We start from the raw sequence: 26,091 nt of genomic DNA, 5'->3' as shown, positions 1-26,091 counted from the left end.
CCCTTCTTGGGGCCATGAAGCTTCAGACTGTGGCCTGCCATATGTCTGGTCACTGCCTTTTCTGGGACTGGAGGACATGCTGGAAAGGTGGGGCAGGACCCCTGAAGGGAGAATATACAAGCAATCCCTACCTTCACAATGATATTGGTTAGAAATTTCCATTTGACTGTAAGCCTTTTGGGGGCATGGCTGTAACTTTTTCACAATCTCATCCCAGTGTCCTATTCAGGGCCTGACCCAGAGGAAGTATTGGAAGGGTACTTGGCTTCCCCTGGGGGTGGTGAGTGTCCTGTTGGTGGTTGTGTAAGCTGAGGCTGGTTGGTCACTAGGCAGGGATGCAGGGGAGGGTGTTCTGAACTCTGAGAAGGGCAGATGAGATAACCAAGAAGATTTGTCCTGGGCTGAGATTCCCCTGGGGGCTCCTGGGTGAGGCTGCATGGGGCACTGGGGAAACCAGATTTCCAGGCTGTGGGCTCAGGGAAGGCCCTGATGAGGTGCGGTTCCCTCTTGCTTCCACGTTGAGGTGGGATGCCTGCAGCACATATTCTTAACATATGTTAACCTTGGCACTCTGCTCCTGCCAAGAAGCTGTCACAGAGGTATTTAGCAGAGGAAACAGTGTAGGAAGCGTTCCCGTTGTACTTTGGGGCACTGTGCAACTAATGGGGCATGTACAATGAGGGGCTGCTGGGCGGGGGTGACCCTGCCAAAGCCTGTTTGGTCCCGCACAAGAGGAGCGGGCATTAACGATGCCTGGCAGCCAACGCGCAGGCCCCTCAGCTGTCACAGTGAAGTACAGGTGACGTGGGCTGAGCACCTACTATGTGCCAGGAGCTGGCCTTGGGCCTCACACATCTGCCACCCCACTTCACCCTCACAACACCCCCACCAGGCAGGCACCATCTATCCAGTTTGCAGATGAAGAAGCTGCCTCTGGATCAGCCTGACTGTAAGGAAATCTACCTCTAATAAAACTCTAAGGAACCCGCATTATGATTTCCTTGGTACCCTGAATCCAATGAACCCATCTGGGAAGTGGGAGCCTGCATGTGACATTAGCTGATGCTACTTGTCTGATCTTTGGGGTCATGTGGGAATCGTAAGTTAGCCTAAATGAGGATGATTTTATTTGACAGAGGTCTTGGGAAAAGCCATCGACACTTGTCATTGGGATCAGGCTATGTGGTTTTCATCTCTGGAAGCATGTGCGTTTTATGGCCTTTTATTCTCCTCAATCCCAAATACAACATATACGTGTAACACAGCACACACACGCATACACCTACGTGGGGACACATATTCGTACTTGTACATCTGAAATACACAGTCACGATGCTGCTCACACAATGACACACCCACATACACCTGCTGGTGTACTCACACGCACACATGTGTACCCATAGGACTTGATTTCATGCACACAGCCCACATCAAATTGCCTTCCCACACACACGTTCCCGCTCGTGGACACGCTCACCCGCGTACACATCAGGCATAGACGGAGAACTCACATTTGCACGTGCTGCTTCTCTGAGCAAAGAAATCTTATCCTTTAAAGGAGTGGATGAGGAAAGTGAGCCAAGAGTTCTCAGCTGCTTTCCGCCCTTCCCGCAGCTCTCAGAGACAATGGGTAGTTGTACGCAGGGACACAAAAGAAAAAGGGCAGGTGGGAGGGGCCTGAGGGCCTGGTTGGACCTCTCCAGGGATGAACTGGTCCTTGCCTTTACCTCCCTGGATTTCAGTTTCCACGTCGCTCAAGTGAGGACGAAGCACTTCCATCCCCTTTATTCGGCCCCTCTAAGTGCAGGCATGTGGTGGCCGTTTAGAAAGGCGCAGTTGCCCCTGATGGGCCACATAGCTTTTCCCTTGCTGACCCAGGTGATGGAATGTGGCAGTCACACCCTCAAGGGGCAGTAAGTAGAGGTCAGATTCTCCTGGCTGCACAGGCCCTTAGCTATTTAGAATTCCCCTTATTTCACAGGTGGGGGAACTGAGGCTGGGAAGGGAAGGCTGGGCGCTTAGCACCATGACGGGCGCTTCCTAGTTGCTCAGTGGACACTTGGTGAAGGACTGTCAGATGCTGCGCTTCCTAGTTGCTCAGTGGACACTTGGTGAAGGACTGTCAGATGCTGCGCTTCCTAGTTGCTCAGTGGACACTTGGTGAAGGACTGTCAGATGCTCCTGTTTTACCACTTTCGAGTCAGCTGTCGAGGCATCTGCGAACTTGGAATGTGAAGGCCTGGATGAGGCAATATGACATTTTGTGCAAGTGACTGTGGGAAATTTGGATGCTGACCTGCTCCTCTGATCCCAGGTGAAGACGGTTGCTCTTCGTCCCTTGTACAGATGCCTCAGCCCGGAAGTGAGAGTTCCTCTTCACCCAGCTCGTCCGGACTCTCCGTGTGCGTGTTTGTGCACCCACCCCAGGCACACACACGTGCACACATACTCCCACATACTCTCTTGCACACGCATTCACACTCACACAGGAAACACTCTCCAGTTGATGAGACCTGCAGGGAAAAGAGGTTACAGGGAGGGGCAGTAAGAGTTTTCCAGGCTGAGGGCTTCTGGGGTCCCAAATAGCGTGTCCAGGTTGGTCAGTTTTAAAGTGAACTTTGATCCCATGATTCCGGCCAAGCACTGGATTCCACCAATGTGAGCCTGAGCATGGTCTGGTCCTTCCCCTTGCAGAGCTGAAGTCCACTGGAGGGTCGCCACGGGGTCACCGACACTGAGGGCCACAGCTGGGAGGAGGGTGAGGACAGTCCCGTGGGTGCTCTGAGGAGGGAATGATAGACTCCCGAGGGGCTCTGGTGAAGAGAAGGGAATAGTGAAGGGCATATAGAATTTTGCCACATAAAGGAGCGGTGGGCTGGAGCTGTGTGTGTGCGCCGGCCTGAGGGGCAAAGTGTGCAGCATATTCTGGTGGGCAAGTGGTCCCGTGCCACCAGAGCCAGGGATAGGAGGGGCCAGAGAGGCAGTGTGGGGACAGATGGGAAGGGGCTTCAATGTTTGCTGGGGTTGGTGCTGTTTCGTGGGTAGGGGAGTGGGTCCTGTAATTGGTTTATAGATAGAAGGGATGAGAAAGGTGACCTTGGTGGCCATGAGGAGCCCGACTAAGGCGGGGAAGTAGCATCTAACTAAAGGCACCAGAGACTGAAGTAAGAGATCAGAGGTCCCCGCCCTCTGGAGCTTCCAGGCCAGACAGGAGTTTGATGCAGTAGCGGCGGCAGGTGTGTTAGGACGCGGTCACACCAGCAGAGGCTGTGAGAAGTGAGAGGAGGACGGACTGGCAAAGGGTTTCTGAGTCAGGCCCTAGAAGGGGTCACTAAGCGCGAAGTGTCAAGGACAAAGGCGAAGGTTTGGCTGGGGAGGGAGGTGGGCTTGCCATCCCTGAGGTGGGTTGGACAGCGATGTAACATCCCTCCCCAGGCCACCTCAGGAAGGAACCGGCCATTGTTTGTCAGCCCGTGCTGTTGTGGGAGCAGTAGCCCAGAATATTAAAATCGTTCTCAGGTTTATCTCCTCCCCCTCTTTGCTCGTTTGAAATCCTCGCAATTCGGGGGAGAAAGTTACTTTAATCCTCTGGTTCCTATCAGCCTAATTATAGTTTCAATAGACGACGAGCAGGGCTCTAAATGAGATCGGAGGACACGGGAACACATTATGTTGGCGCTAATAATGATCTGTCTTTGTTTTATCATTTCATGTTGTTGCTTCTCGTTTTGGCTGCCTGAATTCTTAATGCCTTCGAGTGTCTCCGGGAGATTGCTTCCTCTTGCTGCCAGGCCGGGACACACTTGCAGACTTGCATATGAAGGTACCCAGCCTGGTGCCTGTACCTAACAAGCCAGCCGCCATTTAAATTTCAATCAGCCCTTCTGTTTGTGTGTGAGTTCCTTGGATGGATGGAAGTAGCAATTTTGAAAAATTGATTAAAATTGCTGGTTTCACGAAGCCTCAAAACATCAAAATCAATCTTTTTTTTTTTTTTAGATACACCAAAATTTTTGTTAGACTCACCACGTCTGCAGTTAGATAAACTGCCAGGCCTGCTGGTGGGGTGGTGAGGAACCGGGAGCTGGGCGGGCTGGGGCTTGTCTTGGCTCTAGACTGACTTCTGTGCGACCTTCTTAAGTGTTCGAACCTCTCTGTTTTTTTCCTCCATCTGTGGCATAAATGGGTTTGACTAGATGGGGGATCTCTAGAAGGCTCTTCCAGTCCTGACACTCTATAACTATGTGCTCAGAGTCAGGTGAAAAATGAATGGATCTTTGAAGGTAGAATCTGCGTTTAGATGAGGTGAGAATACTAACGACAGATAGCATATGAAAAAATACAGTTATCCCCATTTTCAGTTGTAGAAATGGAGGCTTATGCCCTTCCATGGTGCCATAATTCCCAGTCCACAGACCTTCCCTCCTTTCCGGTGAATAACTCCAGGTAAGGCTGCCCCGACCTGCCCAGCCCAGGGTTCTCCCAGGGCCCTCACTTGTTCTGGAAGAGTCACACGCCACCGCATGGCTCCCTGGCCCGACCAGGGGACTAGGGTGTGGAAGTTGGCAGCAGACATTTAAGGCATTCCTGGGCTTTCTCTTCTCTGAGCTTTGAGCTGATGTCTTGAAGGCTCTGTTCATCAACTTTGCAGCAGTGGTGACTTGGAGAAGTGAAATAGTAATAAAAAATGCAAATGTCTTATTTTCGCGAATTGTGTGAACCGCTCAACAGCCCCGTACCTATGGTCCTGGCTGTAGTCTCAGTACAGATAAAAACCCTCTAAAACCCTCAGGGTTGGAGGAGAAAAAAAACACTCTGTTAGCTGTCATGGGCAGGAGTAAAATTCCTTGATTTCTGGTCCCGCCCTCACTCGCTCCCACTTGCACTCACCTTGGTCGGTAACTAGGCGCTGCTACTCCCTCCACTTCAATCTGAGTAAGAGGAGTGTCACAGCCACTTTCTGTCTGTCCTTTCTGTCTGTCATAGCGCCCCATGGCACAGCTGTCAACAGTGCTTAATCACAAGAACCGCCTAGGACTCTCGTTAAAAAAGTAGGGATGCTCAGTACCTGCTCCAGACTTACTGAAAAGAAGCCCAGCCAGTTCGGGAAGCCCTGTTTCTCTAAACATGCTCTCTGTATGTGGACAACACCTGTGTGTTCTCATCTCCCAATTCGCTGGCCAGAGGGTCAGTGTGCAGACAATTGAAATTCTGTTCATAGCCCTATACGTGCTTATTGAACCCCTACTAAAGTTAGTGGGAAAAGATAGAGGAGTTACAGGAAAAGGCATGTTTTCTAGACCTAGAAATGAACACCAGCTCCATCACAAATGCTTCGTGACCTTGGGAAGCCACTTACCTCTCTGGCCCTGCGTTCCCTCAATTGTCCCATGAGGACAGTGGTCCCTCTCTCCAGACTGTCTTGAGGAGACATACATGGTATGTATGTGGAACACTTGGTACAATGCCTGGCACAGAAGTAGGTGCTCAACCAGCAGTAGCCTGTTCTTGCCAGAGGAAACCCGCAGCAGCCCTACAGGGACAGTTCCTGGGCTTCTGTGAGTCCCCAAGCAGCTGACCATTCCCAGAGCGTGTATAATTTCCCCTTCAAGAGACGTGGATGTAGGTGGTAGGCGAGGCTCACTCCCCAGGGAAGTGACTTGCTCCTTTCACCAGCTATTATTGTATTTAAAACAAATTGGGCTTCAGCATAGTATAAACTAGTATGTGTTATGGGCCTTCAGGGAATTCACAAATTATTGAAAGTATAATACCCTCCAGCATCAGGGTTTTGCTTTCCTGTAAAGCACAGTGGTGGGCATACACAGGTCATTCTCGTAGGCAGTGCAGACAACAGGCTGGAAGGAGGCAAGGGACAATGACGGAGAGAATTTGACCTGGCTTTTTTGCGGGTCCTTGTCCATTCAAAACAGTCTTCTTTACCACCTTGGTGAACACCTGGTGCATGACACAGGCGCAGCCACTGAGCTCAGGTATCAGGGGTTCCCAGCGAATGGAGAACTCTTTGACTGTGTAGCAGTCAGCACTCGCTTTTTGTCGGGGAGGGAGAGAAATCCAGCTCAGCCTGGCTTAAGCAGAAGGGGAGGTGATTGACTCACATGCCAGGAGTCAGGCATGACTGGGCCCAGGTTTTGTATGGAATTGTCAGCTCCATCTCTCAGCCTTTGTTCCTCTGTGTCAACTTCATCCTCAGGCTAGCTGTCCCCACAGGGTGGCAGAAATGGCCCCAGCAGCTCCAGGCTCACATCCTGCCTGATAGGCAGTAAACCTCTCTTCCCTAGTGGCAACCAGAGCCTAGTACTGACTCTCCTTGGTTCACCAGGGTCGTTGCTCCTCCCTGAACAAACGCCTGTGGTCTGGGGAGTGGGGGACCCCGACCGTCCAGGCCTGGCTCACTTGCCCACCCCAGGGCCAGGAGTAGAGAGTCAGGGAGGGGTGGTTTCTATAGGAAGGGGGCTCAGAAGCTGAGTGGGCAAAACCAGGACATGTCCAGTCCCACTGGTCAAGCAGCCCAGGCCCAGTGACAGAACTTAGGGTGGCTTCTTATCTTCCCTGACTGCACCCCTGCCCCCTCCAAACCCCACATTGTTTAGGCTCTTGGTTTTGACCTATTGAAAACACAGGATGATTAAGATGATTGGAAAACTTGAACATTGTCTTAGTTTGGGGTCCCTAAAAGTGGATGCTGAGACTAGAATCAGGGTGTGAGATGTTTACCTGGGAAGTTACCCCACGAAGCACCGTAAGGGCTGCAGAGTGACACAGGAAAGGGAGGAAAACTAGTGCAGGCTGAGCTAGTGGGTGGGTTCCTTCTGTGGGCCATGGGAATTCTGTTGCATTGGAACCCCCTTAGTGACTGCACACTCAGAAGTGTTCCTCCAAGGGGCAAGGAAGCTTGGCTATCTAATGACCAAGTCCTGTCCCTCCTGGGGTTTAACTGCCTAGCACTCTGAGCCTGCGCCGTTATGGTGAAAAGTCTTGCAGGGCTAGCTTGCCCTCAGATGGACATGGAGGTGCTTGAGCTGGAAGTGTCAGTGTGTAAGGGTGCACCCCACTGCAGCAGCAGCTGCCTTCCAGGGAGGAGGGCCGGGAGAGGTGGGATGGACACCAGCAGGATCTGCTACAAATTGAGACTGGGCATTATTAAGGAATTTAAAAAGATTTTGCTAGGCACCTTAATGACGTTGTAATTAACATAGGAATATGCTCTTATTTTCTAAAGAAATGGGTTATGAAGAATTTAAGTGTGAAAGGTAGTGATATTTGTAATGTAAAATATTTTAGCAAAAAAAAAAACGGATGAAGCGAATAGTACAAAATGTTAGCAATTGTTCAATCTAGATGACAGATATATGTCTGTGGGTGTTAATTATATTACCTCTACCTTTCGGTACGTTTGAAAATGTTCATAATCAGAAGGAAGACCCAGGGTGATGCTGGGATCTGTTTGTATTTGGTGACTGGGTGGTGGCTACTTCTTTCTGTCCCTGGCTGGAGCTCTGGCCTTGCCTCCAAATTGTGTGTGACTTTGCAAAACTGTCAGGGCCTCAGTTTCTCTGCTTGTAAATGAAGGACAGGCTTGTTTCAGATTTCTGAGATCTGCTACACTCAGAGGCTCTGTGGGTCAGTGAACAGTTTCTGAAGTGCAGTGGAAATTCTAGAATATCAATAGAAAGAGCTTTGGAACTCCCAGTCTGCTCTCCCCACCCCGGAGCCTTAGGTTAGGGCCTGTTGGGCCACTTCTGAGCTGTTCTAAGACTCAGCCTCTGACTTGGAAAATGATCCCAGTTAAGTGTTCAACTGCCGTTTTTTTTCCCCCCAGGGCTGACATTGGACTGCTGGGCCTCAGCATGATTGAAACCTGGCGAGAAGGGCCAGTTCAGGAAGGAAAGCAAGGTCCTGGGCCTCATGCAAAGAAAAGTGTCCTGCAAGTGAATGCATATATTCCTGCTATATGGTGAGTTTTTACCATAAATGATGTTGAATTGTGTCAAATGAGTTAAAAAATTTTTATTTTGAGATAATCATATGATTTCACAGATATTGGAATATTAAACTAACTTTTTGTTCCTAGGATAAATCCCTATGAGTCATGGTATATTATCCTTTTTATATATCATTGAACGCAGTTTGCTCATATTTTAAAAGTATTTTTGTCCCATGAAGAGTATTGGTCTGTAGTTTTCTATTTTAATAATATTTTTTTTTTCTGGTTTTGGCATCAAGATAAGTTGGCTTCATAAAATGAGTTGTAAAGGGTTTTCTCTTTCTCTGTTTTCTGAAAGTGTCTGACAGATTTGGTATTTTTTTTCCAATTTAAAAATTTCTAATTTTTAACAATAGAGTCTACAAGTGAAACTATTGGAACTGATACTTTCTTTGAAGGAAAATTATAACTACAAATTCAGTTTACTTTGTAGATATAGGATTATTCAGTCCTTCTGTTTCTTCTTGAGTGAGTTCTGATAGTTTGTACCCTTCAGGGAATTTGTGCATTTTTCTCGAAGCTCTTGAATTTATGGTGTAAAATTGTTTATACTGTTTATCTTTACCATACCTCTTATCATTATGTAATGTTCCTTTTTATTCCTTTTTATGAAGTCTGTTTTACTTGATATCAGTGTAGTCAATAGAACTTCCTTTGTAACAATTAAAACAATTATTTTGTTATTATTATTTTATTAAGCTATATTGACAATAGAACTTTTTTTTGCTGCTACTTTAAACAAATTTAAGTATAATTTACCTATGTTAGTTCCAGGTGCACAACACAGTGATTTGGTATTTATGTACGTTACAAAATGGTCATCATGATAAGCATAGTTACCACCTGTCACCACACAAAGTTATTACAGTATTATTGACTATATACCCCATGCTGAATAGAACTTTCTTATAATTAGTGTTTGGATGGTATATTTTATTCCATCCTTTATTTTTAATCTATCTGCATCTGTGTATTTAAAGTGTATATCTTGTAGACAGCATGTATTTTGGTCTTGATTTTTATCTAGTCTATCAATCTTGGGCCTTTGAATTGGAATGGTCATTGGTAGATTGGGTTCAAATATATCATCTTGATATTTATTTTCTATTTTTTCCATCTGTTCCTTGTTTCACTTTTTCCCGGCCTTATTGTGTATGAGTTCAGTACTTTTTAGAATTCCATTCTATCTTCTCTGTAAGTTTAGTTGCTGTACCTCTTCGTTTTACGTTTTCAGTGATTGCTCTAGTGTTTGTAATATACGTTTAACTTACCAAGTCTACTTTCCATTAATATTATACCAATTTACGTTTGATGTGAGATCTTACGACAGTATAATTCCTCTTCCCTTCCTGTCCTTTGTGCCAGTGTTGTTATATATTTTACTTATACATACATTATAAACCCCACAGTATACTGTTATTTTTGTATTAAGTAGTCAGCTACCTTTAAAAAAATGAGAAATGAGAAAACATGTACATTTTTATCTACCCACATATTTAGAATTTCCAGGACTCTTCATTTGCTTGTGTAGACCTGATTTCCATCTGATATTTTCCTTTAGCCAGAAGAGCTTTAGTTAATAATTCTTATAATGCAGGTCTGCTAGTGGTAATGAATTCTGTTTTTTTTTTAATCTGAAAATTCTTTATTTTGCCTTGACTTTTGAAGAATTCTGTCACTTGATATAGAATTCTGGGTTGATAGTCATTTTTCCTTCTTCTTTATACATTTTAAAAAATATTTATGTATTTATTTATGGCTGCACTGGGTCTTCGTTGCTGTGCGTGGGCTTTCTCTAGTTGCGTTGAGCGGGGGCTACTCTTCGATGCAGTGCACAGGCTTCTCATTGCGGTGGCTTCTCTTGTTGCGGAGCACGGGCTCTAGGCACGTGGGCTTCAGTAGTTGTGGCATGCGGTCTCAGTAGTTGTGGCTCATGGGCTCTAGAGCGCAGGCTCAGTAGTGGTGGCGCACGGGCTTAGTTGCTCCGCGGCATGTGGAATCTTCCCGGACCAGGGCTTGAACCCGTGTCCCCTGCATTGGCAGACGGATTCTCAACCACTGAACCACCAGGGTAGTCCCCTTGCTCTTTATACATTAGAGATATCATTCCATTGTCTTCTGGCTTGCATAGTTTCACTTGAGTAGTCTTTATGATTTTTAGTTATGTTTCCCTGTAAGCAATGAGTATTTTTTCTCTGAAGATTTTCTCTTTAACATTGGTTTTCTTAAATTTGGTTATGATATGCCTTGATGTGATTTTCTTTGTATTTATCCTGCCTTGGGGTTTGTTGAAGTTTTTGGATATGTCAATTTATATTTTTAATGAAAGTTAGAAAACTTTCAGCTATTACTTCTTCAAATAATTTTTGTGTGCTTCTTCTTTGGGGACTCTAAATTACACCTTTGGTAGACAACTTAATACTGGAATGTGACCCACTCCAAATATTCTGACTTAATTGGTCAGAGTAGGAGTGTTAGTATTTAAAAAATTTTCCCAGTTAGTTCTAATGTGCACGCAGGGTTGAAAGCCACTGACCTCATCCAACCTTCCCAAGTTAGAGCTGAGGCCACTGAAGCGAAGCATGGTTAGAAGCAAATGTAGGTGAGATCACAGTCTGTTGCAAAGCCCACCTAAAACAGAGTACAGGATATGTGTAATACCTTATATCCTCCCGGGAGACTGTCTCTTGGCATCCAGGTATTTGCAGTTGTGTCAGGAGGTCTGCAGTGCATTTGAATTCAAGATGTACATCCTCCAAACTTAGTAGCTAAGGCCAACCCATTAGCTATGCAAAACTATGGATTGCTGCAGTCCCCAAATCATTTAAATCAGCCTGTTACCACTATAGTGCCCACATATAGACCTGGTATGAGTCATTGATTGGTTTTGATCAAGTTGATGAGAATTCTGCTATTTAACAGACTTCAGCACTCTGGAGAACCCCAGGGCATATTCTGCCAGTGTTCCTATCAATTCCATTTCCAGGTTTACATCAGCAAAGATGTTCTCAGCTTGGTTTCCGTCATTCTATGCATTAAAAAAATAGTGCTTTCACTGAACCAGCAGGAGGCAAATATTATCTAGATTTTGATACTGAGTAGCATTCTGAGATTTATTGATTCATGTTCAAAATTTCAGGGATTCTATATAGGATTCTTTGGTGAGATCCTTAGGTGAGAATTTTTTCTTTCCCTTTTTCCCTCCTTCTCTTCCCCTCCTCTCCCCTCCTTTCCCCCTTTTTTCTCTTTCTCTCTCCGCTTCCCTCTCTTTCTTCTTTCTCTTTTTAAATTAACCCTAGGTTGGTCACACCTGGAGTGGTGAGACACCTCTGCCTGGGGACCACTTGCAAGTTAGTAGAGAACTGGATTATTCCAGCGCTCCTTTCCTGCCTTGACAGTTTTTCTAATTCCATAACGCCCCTAGATGATTCTTGGCTGATACCCAGTTTCAGATTTTAGGCTGATAATAGCAGGCAGATGACTCCCCTCTCTGCCCCTCTCTCCACAGCACACTCCTAGCTTTTGCTTGGGCTTTGACTCACTGTTTGGCTTAGACAAACCCACTCATCAAGCTGGCATTTTACAGGTGGCTGAAGACAGATGCAGAGAGTGAAAACAAAAAGTGATGGTTAACACTTATGAAGTGTGTATAACTGTTTTAAGTGCTTGACCCTCAGAGCCAGGCCCTAGACAGGCACTAAACATTACCCTCATTTTATACAGGAGGAGACTCAGGCACAGAGGGATTAAGTAACTTTTGGAAGAACATGATAGATAAGTAGCAGACCTGGGATTTGTACTGAAACAGTTCTTAACTAAAGCTTAGAGACGTGGTCTTAACCACTACCCGGACAGCCCTGTGTTTGGATTAAGTAGGTGGCATCTGAATACCATGCTTCGAAGGACCAAAAGGCATTGCCCCTGATACCCTGTCATATGTCTACAACCTCCTCTATGAGCTCCTGCCTTTGAATAAGGCATCACTTACAGTTTCTGCATTCAGATGGACTCTGAATGCAGAAGTCCTCTACTTTCTAATTTGTGGCCTTGGACCTCAGCTTCCTTATCTGTAAAATGGGGCTACTAATACCTTCTTCAGAGGATCATTGCAAGGATTCAGTGAAATTGTGTATGTAAAGCACCTGGCACAGAGGACCCACCATTTATTAAGGGATGGAACCACAGGGGGAAACACTGTGATCTGCTGATTGCCATCAGTGAAGAGCCCCAGAGAATGGAATATGGGCAGATGTTTTATTTTTAACTTTTTATTTGAAATACAAATTTGCAAATATAGTACAGAAAGTTTCTGTATACCCTCCTAGCTTTTCCCAGTGTTAGCATCATACATAATTTATAGTTACTAAAACCAATAAATTAGTATTGGGAAACACTAATACTAAACTATAGATTTGTTTCAGATTTCACTGTTTTTTCATTCATGTCCTTTCCCTGTTCCAGGATTCAGTCCAAGACCCCATGTTGTATGTGGTTGTCATGTCTCCTTAGTTCCTTCCAGTCTGTGACAGTGCCTCAGTGTGCCCTTGCTGTTCATGACCTTGACCTTTTAGAAGGGTACTGAGCAGTTATTTTATAGGATGCCCCTCAATTCGCATTTGTCTGATTTTCCCCTCATGATTAGATTGAGGTTATATTTTTTTGGCAAGAATACCACATATGTGATGCACCTTTCTTAGTGCATCGTATCAGGGGCCAGGTGGTGTCTATATGTCCCATTACTGGTGATGTTAACCTTGATCACGTGGTAAAAGTGGGGGTGGCTGGGTTTCTCCACTGCAGATTACTGTGTGTGTTTTGGCCTTTGTATTGATAAATATCTTGGAGGAGATACTTTGAGATAATTCAAATATTCTATTTCTCCTCAAGTTTTCACCCATTAATTTTAGCACCTTGTCTATAATAATTATTACTGTGGTGTTGTAATGGTGAATACTTACATTTCCTTCATCCATTCTACATTTATTAATTGGAATTCTTCCATAAGAAAGAGCTGCCCCCATTTACTTATCGATTCAGTTATTTATTTATAACCATATGGACTTGTGGGTATTTAGTTGATGAATGAGTTATAATTTGGCATTCTCATTATTTATTTTATTGCTCACATTGTCCCAGCCTTGGCATTTCAGGTTGTTTGCTCTGTCCTTTGGCCCTGTGGCCAGGGTTTATGAAAGCCCAGAGTTCACCTTGGGGCAGCAAGGGCCAGGCTGTGAGAGGGGGCGACTTGAAGGGGAGTAGAAGTGAGAGGGGAGATGGTGGCACCCGAGACCCCTTCCCCATATAGAATCTGCTTCTCTAAGACCCATTCAATTCTGGAGTTTCATTGGACAGCCCTATTTCCCTGCTCCATTCTACAGCTGAGCAAATCAAGGCCTCAGGAAGGGAAGGGGCTGTTGGGGGCCACTGAGCAAAAAGCTGGGTGGGTGGTGAGGTGGGAGGGGTGACCTGAGCTGGAGCCCTGTGCCTGCCATCCTAGGCTGGCCCTGGGCCCCCATGCGGTACCTGTTTGCAGGGCAGCCTGTTTCAGGAGCTGGGCAGCTAAGGGCTGAGGGAAGTGAGCTCCATCAGCAGAAACTCAGGAAACAGGAGGCTTCTGGTGCAAAGTCTCTTCGGGAAGCCCTGGGGCTATTGGCGCTGCTCCCTCTCCTTTCTGCCCAGCTGAAAGGGAGGGGTTTTCATTGCCAAATCCCCAGCTCCGGCTCAGTGGGGGCCTCTAATCCCCTCCTGGCTCAGGAACGTGGTTCAGCCCAGGCCTACTGGAGGTGCCCCCAGAGAGGATTTGTGCAGGCCTGGGAACAGAGCTCCATGCGGCCCCAGGCCCACCCGAGCCAGAGCTGGAATGCTAGCTGCAGAGCATGGGAAACAGGCATAGGGCTGGAGCTGAAAATAAGTTCTGTGAGAGTCAGGGACTACATTAATAGAGGTCCAGTGGGCAGAAGGAGGGATAGGCTGGTGTGACACACGACACCAGCCTATAGCAACTTCAGTATCTGAGCTCTTCTGGCCCTGACTGTTTGTACAAGCACTAGACCCTGGGCTGAGTGGAGACATACCACACCCAATGAAAATAGAAAACCCTCCTTTCAGTCCTGGAAACACACGCAGAAAGCAGAGATTGTGAGTTCTGCTGGTCCTTTCTTTTTTTTTTTGCGGTACGCGGGCCTCTCACTGTTGTGGCCTCTCCCGTTGCAGAGCACAGGCTCCGGACACGCAGGCTCAGCGGCTATGGCTCACAGGCCCAGCCGCTCCGTGGCATGTGGGATCTTCCCGGACCGGGGCACGAACCCATGTCCTCTCAACCACTGCGCCACCAGGGAAGCCCTACTCTGCTGGTCCTTTCTAGTCTACAAGGAGTTTCCTTTCTACAGAGGTGGGGAGAATAGGGGTTGGGGGGGAGGTCTCCATTTTACAGATGCTGCAGATGAGGCCTGAAAGAGAAAGGGGTTATGACCTTCTCTGGGGAGTGCAAATGATTCCAGAAAGAATCAGGCTTTCCCACTTCTGAGTTCTGGGGTATTCTAGGACCCCATCCTGTCTTTGGGGCCTGTCCTCTCATGTCTGACTCATCTCCAGCCATGGTGAACAGTGCCTAAGACTCAGTAGGTGCTCTGGAAAGCCCTCAAGCATTCCCCATGCTCCTGCAGGGTGGACCATGACCTTGGGTGGGTTGGGCAGAGGAGGGGCCTCCCCCAGACCCATCAGTGTCGAACAGATAGATGACCGAGTGGCGTGAGTGCACGTGTGTGTGCACGTCTGCAGGGCGAGGAAGTGGCATGTGCTTGGAGGAGCCTGCAGAGAGGCACTTGGCTGGATCCCCACCCTCGTCTGGCTCTGGTTTCATACTTCCTTCCCCTGCAGGCCTGGGGAGGCCAAGCTGCACAGATGGCCATCTGGCTGGCACTTTAGGACACGGCCCACTGCTCACTCCCAACCTTCTCTTCCCCTCCTTCTCTGCTTCACTGGCTCTATGGACTCTGAAAGGAGTGCTGGGCCAGGATGGAGAAGCATCAGGGGTGACAGGCAGGGGCCTCAGGCACAGGACTGGGCCATGGTAGAGCTTTGCACCCTCACCACGATCAGACTCTCATTGAAGGGGACTCATGTCTGTGCTGCCCAGGTCCTAAGGCCTGGGAGGCAGGAGGGTCACAGGATGGGGGAGGCTGATGCTGTGCCTACTGAGAAAATTCCACTGATGTGAGCATCCTCCTTGACTCTATAAATTCCATTCCCAAGAGCCAGTCAGAGGTACTGCAACTCAGCCCCTCCCTCTATCCATACATCCCCCTCATTCATTCCATAAACCTCTCTTGATGCTTATAGCATCCTAGAACCTGTTCTAGGCCCTGGCAGGGCCCCATCATTTATTCAAGATGAATAAAGAGCCATTGGATTTGTTCAGAACCCAATTCTGGCTCCAGAGTTTTAAGAATTGACTGCTGGGGAGGATAGGGACAATTCCTCCCAAGCATCATTATAGTGACCTGCTCCCTGCAGAGCTTTTTGGGCAGACGATATAAGAAGGGAGGGGGTGGGAGGTGCTGGGGAAAGAGGTAAGAGCTGGGGGTGGGGCCTGAGTTATGGCCCCAGGTCTGGTGCCTACACACTCTATGTCCTGGTAGGGTTGCCACATTTGGCAAAAACAAAACAAAAACGGGACTCCCAAGTAAATTTATGTGTCAGATAAACAGTGAAAATTATTTAGAATAAGTTTGTCCCTCGCAATATTTGGGACATACTTATACTAAAAAATTATTTGTTCTTTATCTGAAATTAAGACTTAACTGGGCACCCCGCGTTTTGTCTGGCAATCCTATGGACTGGGCAAGTGGATGGCAGACCCTCTCTGCGAGTCTGTTGCTTCATCAGCACCACTAGGGTGAGGAGGGGGGCCAGTGAGAGCCAAGGACCCTCCACCTCCATGGAGGGCAGACTGCCTGTTTCATACTAGCCCCTTGCTCAGTACCACCTGATGGGCAGGATTGATGCCTTCAAAGTGTATGGAGAAAAGTCTGGGTGTTCGATGAGTCAGACCTGCTCTTGTGAGACCCCCATTTTTGTCTCTCCCTGATGGAACAGGTCAGCCTGAGTGAACCACTGGGCGTCATTACATGAGAGAGCCTGCATAGGGGTGGTCCTAGGTCACCAGAGGTCCCCCTACAAAGAAGTCCCAGGCTGTCTGTCCCTCTCAGTGTTTTCCCTGCTTCTAGTTCAACCTTGCCCTTGACTGCCGCAGAAGGAGGCCAGAGAGGGAAAGAGGATTGCCATGGTCACACAGCATGCAGTGGGGAGCCAGAAGCAGCTCTCCAGCCACCCAACACCCTGCCCTGTGCCCCCTGGGAAAACACGCTCCCGGCCCTGCACAGTCTTCTCTGAGGGTTCTGTTTGCGGCTATGGGGGTTCCTGCCCAAGAAGGCCTAACGGGGTCTGGGGGCCTCTGCCCAAAGGTGAGTGACACATTGGTCTGAAGCCAGTCTGGCCTGGGGTGTTGAGAACTGCTTTGAGCATGAACAATCCCATATGTCCAACGGCTGATTAGCCGCACAGAGATGGGGAGGGGGAAAGATCATGAATAAAGAATCCGTATTAACCAAAGAGCCAGCGACAGAGGCCCAGCTGAAAGAAATTAAAAAGATGATGTTTTCAAACACTGCCCTCTGACTGGGGAATTTTTCTAGCTGCGAGTGAGTGTGTTACAAATTTCAGATGCTAACGTATTGACAAAAACAAACAGATAAACAAAAGTTGAAATGCAGGAGGCCTCCTGGGTCTGATGGAAATCTCAGTGATGTCCCCCCACCCCCTGCTTCATCCTGTTGTAAAAAAAAATGCAGCTAACAATGATATCTGACAGCAACTCCTTCCCGGTCTGGATGCTTTCACCCATTGTTCCTTTGGAAGAAAGTTGTCTCTTTAAGCGTCTGCATGTTGGTGATCGTTGGGAGGAAAGAACTAAGCAGAGTTTCCTTTATTTATTTACGTCCCTTCTGCTGAATTCTGATGAAGCACAGGGAGGCAGGCAGGCAGCGGAGCATCTGGCTTCTCAGGAAGATGGCTGTGTGGAGAATTGGGGCCCTGGCTCCAGACTCAGGGAGCGTGTGCGGGCTCTCAGAGCAGACGAAGAGTCCCTCTTCCCAGCAGCTGGGGCTGCAGTGGAGTCCCCCAGCTTCTCCCCGGTCCTGCCCAGGGCACCCCTGCCCTCTCCTCGGCCCTGGGCAGGCTGTGCGTGGAGCAGGGCGTCACGGACGAGAGCCTTATTCACACTGGGGCGCAGGGTGGAGAGGGGTATGCGATGTTAAGTCCAAAAGAAGGTGCTCAGGCTGGTGCAGGTCCTAGAAACCACAGGCTCGGAAGGTGGTTGGTAGGATCCAGGGGTGCTTAGTCTGAGGCAGTGGGAGGGGGAGTACTGACACGGGGGGGCCAAGCCCTGTCTCATCTTGGCACATGTGCAGGGTCGTCGTGGAGCAGAGGGGAAAGACTGTCCTTAAAGAGTGTATGTTGTACCAAAGATGGAAAAGGGAGGCCTCTTTCTGTGCTCAGATGACGTCACTCTCCATCAGAATCAGGCGGAAAGTTGGAAGGGTGGCCCTGTAAATGGAGCGAGATCCCCGTCATTGGACAGGTGGCAGTGAGTGTGCGAGTGTGTGTTTATTGTTCACCCGCCGAATTTGTTCTGGGTTCTGGACCTGTCCTTGGCATGGCTGGACCCTCCTGTAAGCCTCCAGTTCATCCACACGAGTTTTCGCGCGTTTGCATTCTTGACGGGAGGCTGAGGTAGAGGTCAGGCTGGGTAAACCTCGAACGACTGGCAGAGCCAGAATGCAAATCATCGCTCTCTGGGGGACAAGCTGCTGCCTGGGCAGAGCCTGCTCTGTGGAGATGATGTGGGGGATGTGAGCACGCTGTAGGAGATGGGGCAGGGACGCGCTTCCTCGTCCCAGAGGTGTGACGCAGAGGACCCCTGTAGAGAAAGCCTGGGGGTTTCCTGTCCCCAGGTGATGGGCGAGGCATATGCCCACCTGCCCCCTCTTCCTTCCGCATCCAGCCCCCAGCCGATGGGGCTTTGTCTCTGACACGAGGCAGCCTGGCCATTGGAACGATTTGGAGTCTGACAGCCTAGGGCTCGGGGCTTATCAGCTGGGGGACGTGGAGTGGGGAGGCCAGCCCTGCCAGCCTCGGCACCCCCCTCCCCAGACGGCATCAAAGGGCTCACTAGGCTGGGGGTGGGCCCTGCGGACGCTGACCTCACTTGCTCTGCTTCTCCGCCCCAGTGGGATGGAGTCCCCGCCCCACCTGGAACTCTCCACAGTACCATGCCGGGGAAGCTTCCCCAGGACAGGGACAGGGACAGGGTATCTCTAACTCCTGACAAAGCCAGGTACCTAGAACCCAAGTGGCAGCATAAAATGTACTTGCTGAATGTCTTCCGATGGCCTGGGCGGGGCATGTCACCAAGAAGAGGCTCCTGCGAGCTGGGGGTGCCGGGTGTTCTGTTCCAGGCGTCTGTGGCTCACTTGCCTGGGCCTGAGCGCTGTCACTTAGCTGTTTGGAGAGGAGGTGCAGCACTGTCGGCCTGGGCCAGGCACATGCAAGCTCTCTGGTGTTGGGGAGAAGCTTCAGGGTGACTCGCTCTGCTCTGCAGCGTCCTACAGCAGCAGCAGCAGCAGCAGCCACGGGCCCCCCTGCCACGGCGGCTGCCATGTGGTGGCCGATTTGCTGTGGACCTCGTGTGCTCCTATGAAGGATGGGGTGGCGTGGGGCACGAACCCCGAGTCCACTTCCCTCCACTCTGCACTGTGCAGGCGCTGGAAATGTCTTCCTTCCGTGGAGCAGAGCATCTGCCTCCTTTTAGCTTCTGCACATTTATCTTGTTTGTGTCCTGTGGGTCCCCCTGCTTGGGGATGGGCCACCAGAGGTTTGAAGACAGGCCCAGCGTTCTTCCTGCCCTGGTGCTGCTGCCCTGCTCCCTCGTGGCCCTTGTTGGAGGGTCTGTATGTGCCTCTCCCCATTTCCTTACCTGTCTCTGGCTTCTCTTCCAGAACTCAGCACATGACAAAGGACCCCCTTCCTTGGTGGGAAACCCATGAGGAAGCCCAGCCATGCCCCAGGATTGCCCAATCCAGGAGAAAACACACAAACAGTGTCATTTCCCTGACCCCACTTCCCCATTCCCAGACTACTGTGGAGCAACTGTAGTTTTTAAAGTAGGAAGGTACATTTATTTCCTCTCCAGTAAAACCAGGAAGTGATCTTGGAGACACAGAGAGTTCAAGTAATTTGTGTAAGATCGCACAGCACTTGGTAGTCAGGCCAGTCTTGGAAATCCAGACCCCAGCCTCTGGCCCTAATTCCTTCCCTGAGAACCTCTGTGGTGACCAGCTGCCTCATCAGGTGGGGAAAGGGCCCGTGGCTGACATGATTGATGACTTAGTGCTGTGTCCATTGTGGGGTGTCCTTGTTGAGAACACAGAAATTGCAGCAGGACCACTGGGGCTTCCCTGGGCCACAGACACACTGGGCCTTTGTCCACCTGGCCAGGATCTAAAGCGGATATGGAAATCGGCTTACAGCAGCCCCTGAAGGCCCTGCAGCCCGGCAAAGCATGTCTGAGAAGGAGAGAAAAAGCAGACACAGCTCAGCAATCCCCCTACCCACAGAGGAAGCCCAGATCACTCAGCAAAGCAGATGCAGAGACCATCTGAATTGCCAGCAATGTTTCCAAAATTATATCAATCTGGCCTAGTGGCCTGGGGACTGGCAGGGATGCCTGTGGGAGGGGCCGGCTGTCCCCTCTGGGTTCAAGTGAGGAACGTGGCCCAGTGAGCTCCATGTCCTCTTTCATTATAGCCCCTCATGGAAGTAGTTTTTTTTTTTTTTTTTTTTTTGTTTTTTTTTAGGAAAACTCTTCAGAGCTCTGCCTTTGCGAGAAGCTCTATAAATAACTTGCTGGGAAACATTTCTGCCTGATACTTGCCACCTACAGAGAAAATAGTCCATACGTCAGGCAGTTTGGCATCCGGAGAAGCTCAAAGAGGGCAGCGTGGCGTGCAGCATGCGGGGATGCCTAGGAGTTGGTAGCAGACACAGACGGCGGCAGTCAGAGCTCACGGGTGCTGGCCCCGGATCTGGGTTCAAACTCTGGCTCTGCCACCTACTGCCCTATGACCTTAGGAAAGCTGGGTCCCCCCTGGGCTTTGAGGTCCTTGTTGGCAAATGGGGCTGGTCATGTATGACCTTGAGTGGGTAGGAACAAAGCACAGCTGGTTCTTGGGTCTTAGGCAGAGTGAAGGAATGGCCCTGGGAAAAGAAAAGAGAGTGGAGTGTCAAGGGGCTGGTAGGGGCAGATTCTTCTCATTTCCTCCTGCTGCCAATCCACTGTGTTCTCCTGGACTTGGGGATCTGGTATCAGGAGGGGAAGCCAGTGATGCCCAAAGTCAAGCTAGCACCCTTACTGCTAAGATCGGGAAACCGAGGCCCACCGTGCGGGGCGGGGGGGCGGGGTGGTACGCGTCTGGCCAAGGCCACAGAAAGGCAAGTGGCTGAGTCAGGCCTGACCTGCCGATTTCCTGGACTCCGCCTGAGAGGGCGCTTGGCCTGCAGATGGCTGTAGGAGTCCAGAATGTTTTGCCCCCTTGGCCTGTCCTCTGCATTTCCCTATAAAAGTGACCACAGGCACTGGGGTCAACTGGACAGTGGAGAGGGGGCTCCCAGATTACCTGGGAGAGGAGGAAGAGACCCAGCTTCGCCTGTCTAGGCTGTGGCATGGCTCATGTGGCTTCACCTGCCTCATCTGTGAAATGGGGACATGACTCTGACCTCCTAGGGCTGTTGTGTGCATCAGACATTCATCGAACAGATTAGAGAGGTATCGTCTAGTCTCAGGTGCTGCTCCAGAAAGGGGAACTGGTGTGATCTAGATCGGGGATCCATCCTCACGAGGCTCCCTCTCTAGTGGAGCAGGCAGCCAAAAGTCAAGCAAAAAAGGAATAAAGAGGATCCCTTCACACTGAGATTATGATATAACAGAGCAATGTGAACACAGCGGATTTCCTGGGTGGGTTAGGAGCTGTTTTGGGATGAGAGGGAGGCAGGGATGTATAGTGCATCCCAGGCTGTGGAAATTGCAAGTGCCAAGATCCTGGGGCAGGAATGAGGCCAGCAGCTGGTGTGCACTGGGGGTGGGGAGGGATGCGGTGGGGAAGTATTGGGGCCAGTTATGAGGGCTGAGCCGGGCCTGGCCAGTAGTGGATGCTCAAATGTGCACAGGCTCCATCTGACATAGGAGGAGGCTAAGGGGAGCCACCGCGGGTACCCCACAGTTTGCAAGCTCAGGCAGGACTGTGGGCAGCACAGCCTGGAGTGTAGCCTCTGTCAGAGCACAGGGGTCAGGTCCAGGCCTGGAGGGAAGGTGGGAGCTGGTGTTGGAGCATGTCTGGGGGGCTGTGAGGTCTCAGTCTGCCTCTGGTGGATGGAGGGAAGGATTAAGGAGGCTAGAGCAGAGCTGGTGAGGCTGAAGGATGGGGGGATGAGAACTGCTACAGTCAGCTGCCCCTGGAGCTCCCAAGACGTCACAGGCATTCTTGGGGTGGCGGGGAACACCAAGTCCCAGGAGTGACATTGTGGAGGGAAGAGAGAAACCTACAGAACAGAGTTGCTTGCTTGGATCAGCAATTCTGAAAGCGTGCTCTGCTGAGCACCAGTTCCCTGCAGGGGGCAGGAACAATGCCCTAGCTCAGTAGCCCATGGCGATTGCATTCCTAACACATACCCCTCCTCTTTCTTTATCAGGGTTTGCGCAGCTATAAGACTTTCATGGGTTTCAGGTGAGACAGGTTTGAGCCCCAGCCCCCTCACAAGGAATAAACCATGATAAGTTTAAGCTGTAAGTTCCCAAACTTTGTTCATTGGTCCTTTGTCTCGGTGATTTTTTTTTCACAGTGTGCCTGCTTAGCTAGGCTCAAACAACTTAATATTTATGCTGGAACAACTTATTAGCCAACTGCAAAAACAAAGTACATGAATGGAAAGAAAAAGTAATCATTTAAATTTATTTTTTAAACTACAGTTACGTGCTAAGGGGATGGGTGCACCTGTTGGGCACTGCACAACGTCTCAAACTTTGGATTTCGATTGGACATCACCACCATTTTCTGTTCCACACTGGTTTTCATACAGGGCTTGATTTTTATCACAGCAACCACCAAAACTGCTTCTCAAGGCTATAGTATCATCAGAGGAATGCAGCGTGAGCTAACGTGGAAACTATGAAGTAACGTGAACTAGTAGCTCACGTGGTGGCCAGTATTGCTGTGTTTCCCTTGAAAATTTTAAATATCCTGCAGCACCCCTGAGTTTTTTGTGGTGGTCTGGGGTGCCTCAGCCCACAGTTTGGGAACGATGGCTCTGAAGCAATCAGCCATTGCTTTGGGCAGGGGTATGTGTCACGACTCTGGCCAATGAAATGGGAAGGAAGGTCTTGGGAGGTTTGTGGGAAAGGCTTACCTCACTCATAAACACATTTGGGAAGGAGGCATCTCCCTCTGCTGCTGGTGGTTATAGTGTCCACGTGGTGGGAGTTCTGGACTTGCAGCTGCCATCTGGGTCCCGTGAGGGTAACTACCCCAAGGAGAACGCTCTGAGGGTGGCAGAGGGGTAAGATGGAGGGGCTCTAGCTTTGGGGATATTGTTTGGTGCCTGCCTTGGATTTCCTGTTGCACGAACGAATACCTTCCCGGAGAGTTTAACCTGTTTAGAACTAGATTTCCTATTATCTGCAGCCAGAAAGCATCCTACCGGATACCCCAGCAGAAGATGCGTGGGAAACACTGTACTTTCTCTCCTCTGCTTAGGGTCACCTATCAAAGTCTCTGAGAAATCCCACAATTCTCTGCTTACTTTTGTTCAAGGCAGAGTTTGCCAACTTTATTTGACCGAGGAAACCTTTTTTCCACAGTACCTAATTAACATCTGGCAGGACACTTGTGTGCCAAAACCCACACTTTTGAAAGGGATGCCTTGGATCCCTCCTCATAGCTCCACCGCCCCGCCTACCCCGGGAGCCCTGACACACAGACTCCCCTCAGAGGCGCGCCAGGACCCACATGTGTTTCTGTTCAATGGGGGAGACTAAATGAAGCCAGATGTACCTGGCCAGCCCACAGGCCGAAGAAGCAATGATTTAACGTCCCAGCTATGCGGGGATTAGCTTGCCAGAAAGCTCCCAAGGAGGGGTGGGGACTTGCCATCAGTCTGCTAATGGATTCTGCAGAAGTGCCCCTGTGGGCTGTGCATGACTGCCGTGTGCATGACTGCAGTGTGCGTGAGTGAGTGCAGTGGCCACGACCGCCGTGTGCAAGACCGCTGTGCCCCTGACCTCTGTGTGCGTGACTTCTGCGTCCGTGACTGCTGTGTGCACGAAAACTGTGCCCGTGACCACTGTGGCCATGACCTCTGGCCCATGACCTCTGTGTCCATGACTGCTGTATGCATGACCACTGTGTCCATGACTGCTGTCCCATGACCCCTGTGCCCTTGACTGCAGTGACCATGAACCCAGTGTCCGTGACTTCTCTGTCCATAACCACTGTGTCAGTGACCCCTGTACCCATGACCACTGTGTCCATGACTGTTGTGCCAGTGACTGCTATGTCTGTGACCTCTGTGCCTATGACTACTGTACCCATGACTGCTGTGTACAGAGGCTCAAGACCCTCTGGACTCCCCAGAACAAGGTCCCACCCTCGCTCTAGTTTCCCTGCTCAGCCCTCTGGGGCCCCACCCCTATCAACTTGCCTTGGCCTCCTGTTCCCACTCCTACTGCAGCCTTGGTCTCCCTGGCCCAGAAGTAGGAGGACTCTGCTGGCCACTAGACTCAGGCCATTCCCTCCCCACTCTGGGGCCCAGAGATTATCCAGCACAGTGGTTTTCAAAAAGTATCCCTTGGGCTTCCCTGGTGGTGCAGTGGTTGAGAGTCCGCCTGCCGATGCAGGGGTCACGGGTTCGTGCCCCGGTCCGGGAAGATCCCACATGCCGTGGAGCAGCTGGGCCTGTGAGCCATGGCCGCTGAGCCTGTGCGTCTGGAGCCTGTGCTCCACAACGGGAGAGGCCACAACAGTGAGAGGCCCGCGTACCGCAAAAAAAAAAAGTGTCCCTTAGGGCATGTGCCCCTAATTCAACCAGGACAGCTCTCTATTTACTCTTTTTATCCACTGGGTTCCCACACAGGAATTCACTGGGAGAAAAGGCTTTGTGGCAGGAAAAAAAGTCTGAAACCACTGATGTTGTCCAGCCGTGCATTTTGCAGAGGAGGGGACTGGGGCCTTTCCTCCCAACACTGCTCTGGGATCATTGGAGGGAGAACTGGACCGGAGGAGGAGGGGCTGGGTCAGGGTTGGGGAGTGCAAGGACAGCCTGCCGAGAGGCAGTGGTTCATTCTCACTGTGGGCTTTGCCTGCTGTGACCCAGGAGAAAAAGTCCTGGAAACAGTCAACGATGCGGCCAGGAGCCACACAAAGTGTGCTTCTCTAACTCCGGGTCAGCTCACTGGCAAGGAGCCGGGAGGCAGGCAGCCTGCCTGGGAGGTGGAGTGTGTTCTGTTCGCTCTGCCGAGGTGCAGGGCTGGCTCCGGCCACCCGCACTGGGCCACCTTCGCACAAGAGCTCAGCTCTCGCTCCTCCTAGCTGCCCGAGCTGGGTCTCAGCCCAGCCAGTGGTATGGATTTAGCACCAGGAGCTTCAGAGAGGGCTGTGCAGGACCACTGCTCCAACAGGCCAGTGGGCATGGTGCTTGGGGCCCATCGCACTCTCAGGCGCTCACAAAAATGCTTAAATTTCTTTTTAAATCAGAAGAGAAGAAAAACTTTTAGGCTGAAGAAAATCTTTCAGTATATCGTATTAATATATGAAATCTTTATACCAATGCATTGCAAAATAATGATATAATATCAATATTTATTATTAATACATTAATATTAATTATATATAAGTATGTAATCAGCTTTTATATATATATATATATATATATATATATATATATATATATATATATATATGAAGGGACCCATGAAGAGAAAAAATGCCCACCAAAGTTATGATGACGTCATGGTGTGTCCCTGGGTACGTGATAGTGGTCTCCAGATCTTGCTTAGTTGCTGGGACTGCCATAACAGACACCACTGACTGTGTGGCTTAAATAACAGAAACTTATTTTCTCCCAGTTCTGGAAGCTGGAAGTCTGAGATCAAGGTGTGGGCAGGGTGGGTTCTTCTGATGCCCCTCTCCTTGTCTTGCAGGTGTCTGCCTTCTCCCGGTGTTTTCACATGGTCTTCCCTCTGTACCTGGCTCTGTCCTAATTATCTCTTCTTACAAAGGCATCAGTTATACTGGTTAGGATTAGGGCCCACCCTAATGACCACATTTTAACTAAATTACCTCTTTAAATATCCTATGTACAAATATGGTCTGTTATGAAGTACTGGGGATTAGGACTTCAACTATAAACTTGGGGGGACACAATTCAGTCCTTAACAATATTCTCACTTGAGTTCATGCTCTTTTCCTTGCAATTGCCTGTCTTCCCTCCCTCCCTCCTTCCCTCCCTCCCTCCTTTCTTTCCTCCCTCTCCTCTCTTTCAAAAAGAGAAGGGCTCTAAATGGAACATGCGCTGCTTAAGAGACACCTGCTCTCACATGGAGCCCTCCCTAGTCCTCTGTTCCCTCTGCAGAGCTGTGGTACTGGGGCTGCCCAGTGCTGGGCTCTGGGCAGGTTTAAGCTGCTAGAAGGAATACAAAGGGCACTAGTGCTATAGAGTGGACACTGGTGCTTCCTCTACCTTTGGATGCCAGGGTTTGATCCAACTACATTCAAGGTGGGCAGTATTGGAATTCTGGGTTTATTGGGAGATGATCATGTATGTATAATATCCACATATGTGGGCTTCCTCTCCCACAACAAGACCCAGACATTAGAGAACTCTTCCCCACCAACTCCAGCACTTTCCACCCCATCCCAGCCACCTTCAGCTATATGGGGTAGACCAGAATGGGGATCTTGATATTAAAATGGCTC

At 49.5% G+C, this 26,091-nt stretch overlaps 1 long non-coding RNA gene across 2 annotated transcripts in view; it reads left to right on the top strand.

The window, feature by feature from the left end:
- LOC113632548 (uncharacterized) overlaps positions 1–26,091 on the top strand; it is a 373,770-nt gene that overhangs the window by 249,871 nt on the left and 97,808 nt on the right. For both annotated transcript variants that reach the window (XR_003437861.1, XR_003437860.1), the window contains exon 3: positions 7,844–7,978. This is a non-coding gene — a long non-coding RNA (uncharacterized LOC113632548). The remainder of the gene's footprint in view (positions 1–7,843; positions 7,979–26,091) is intronic.

Source organism: Aethalodelphis obliquidens, unplaced genomic scaffold (assembly GCF_003676395.1).
Source record: "Aethalodelphis obliquidens isolate GAN/ISIS:26980383/991018 unplaced genomic scaffold, ASM367639v1 scaffold37, whole genome shotgun sequence".
Taxonomy (NCBI): domain Eukaryota; kingdom Metazoa; phylum Chordata; class Mammalia; order Artiodactyla; family Delphinidae; genus Aethalodelphis; species Aethalodelphis obliquidens.
This window is presented reverse-complemented; position numbering and strand designations above follow the sequence as displayed.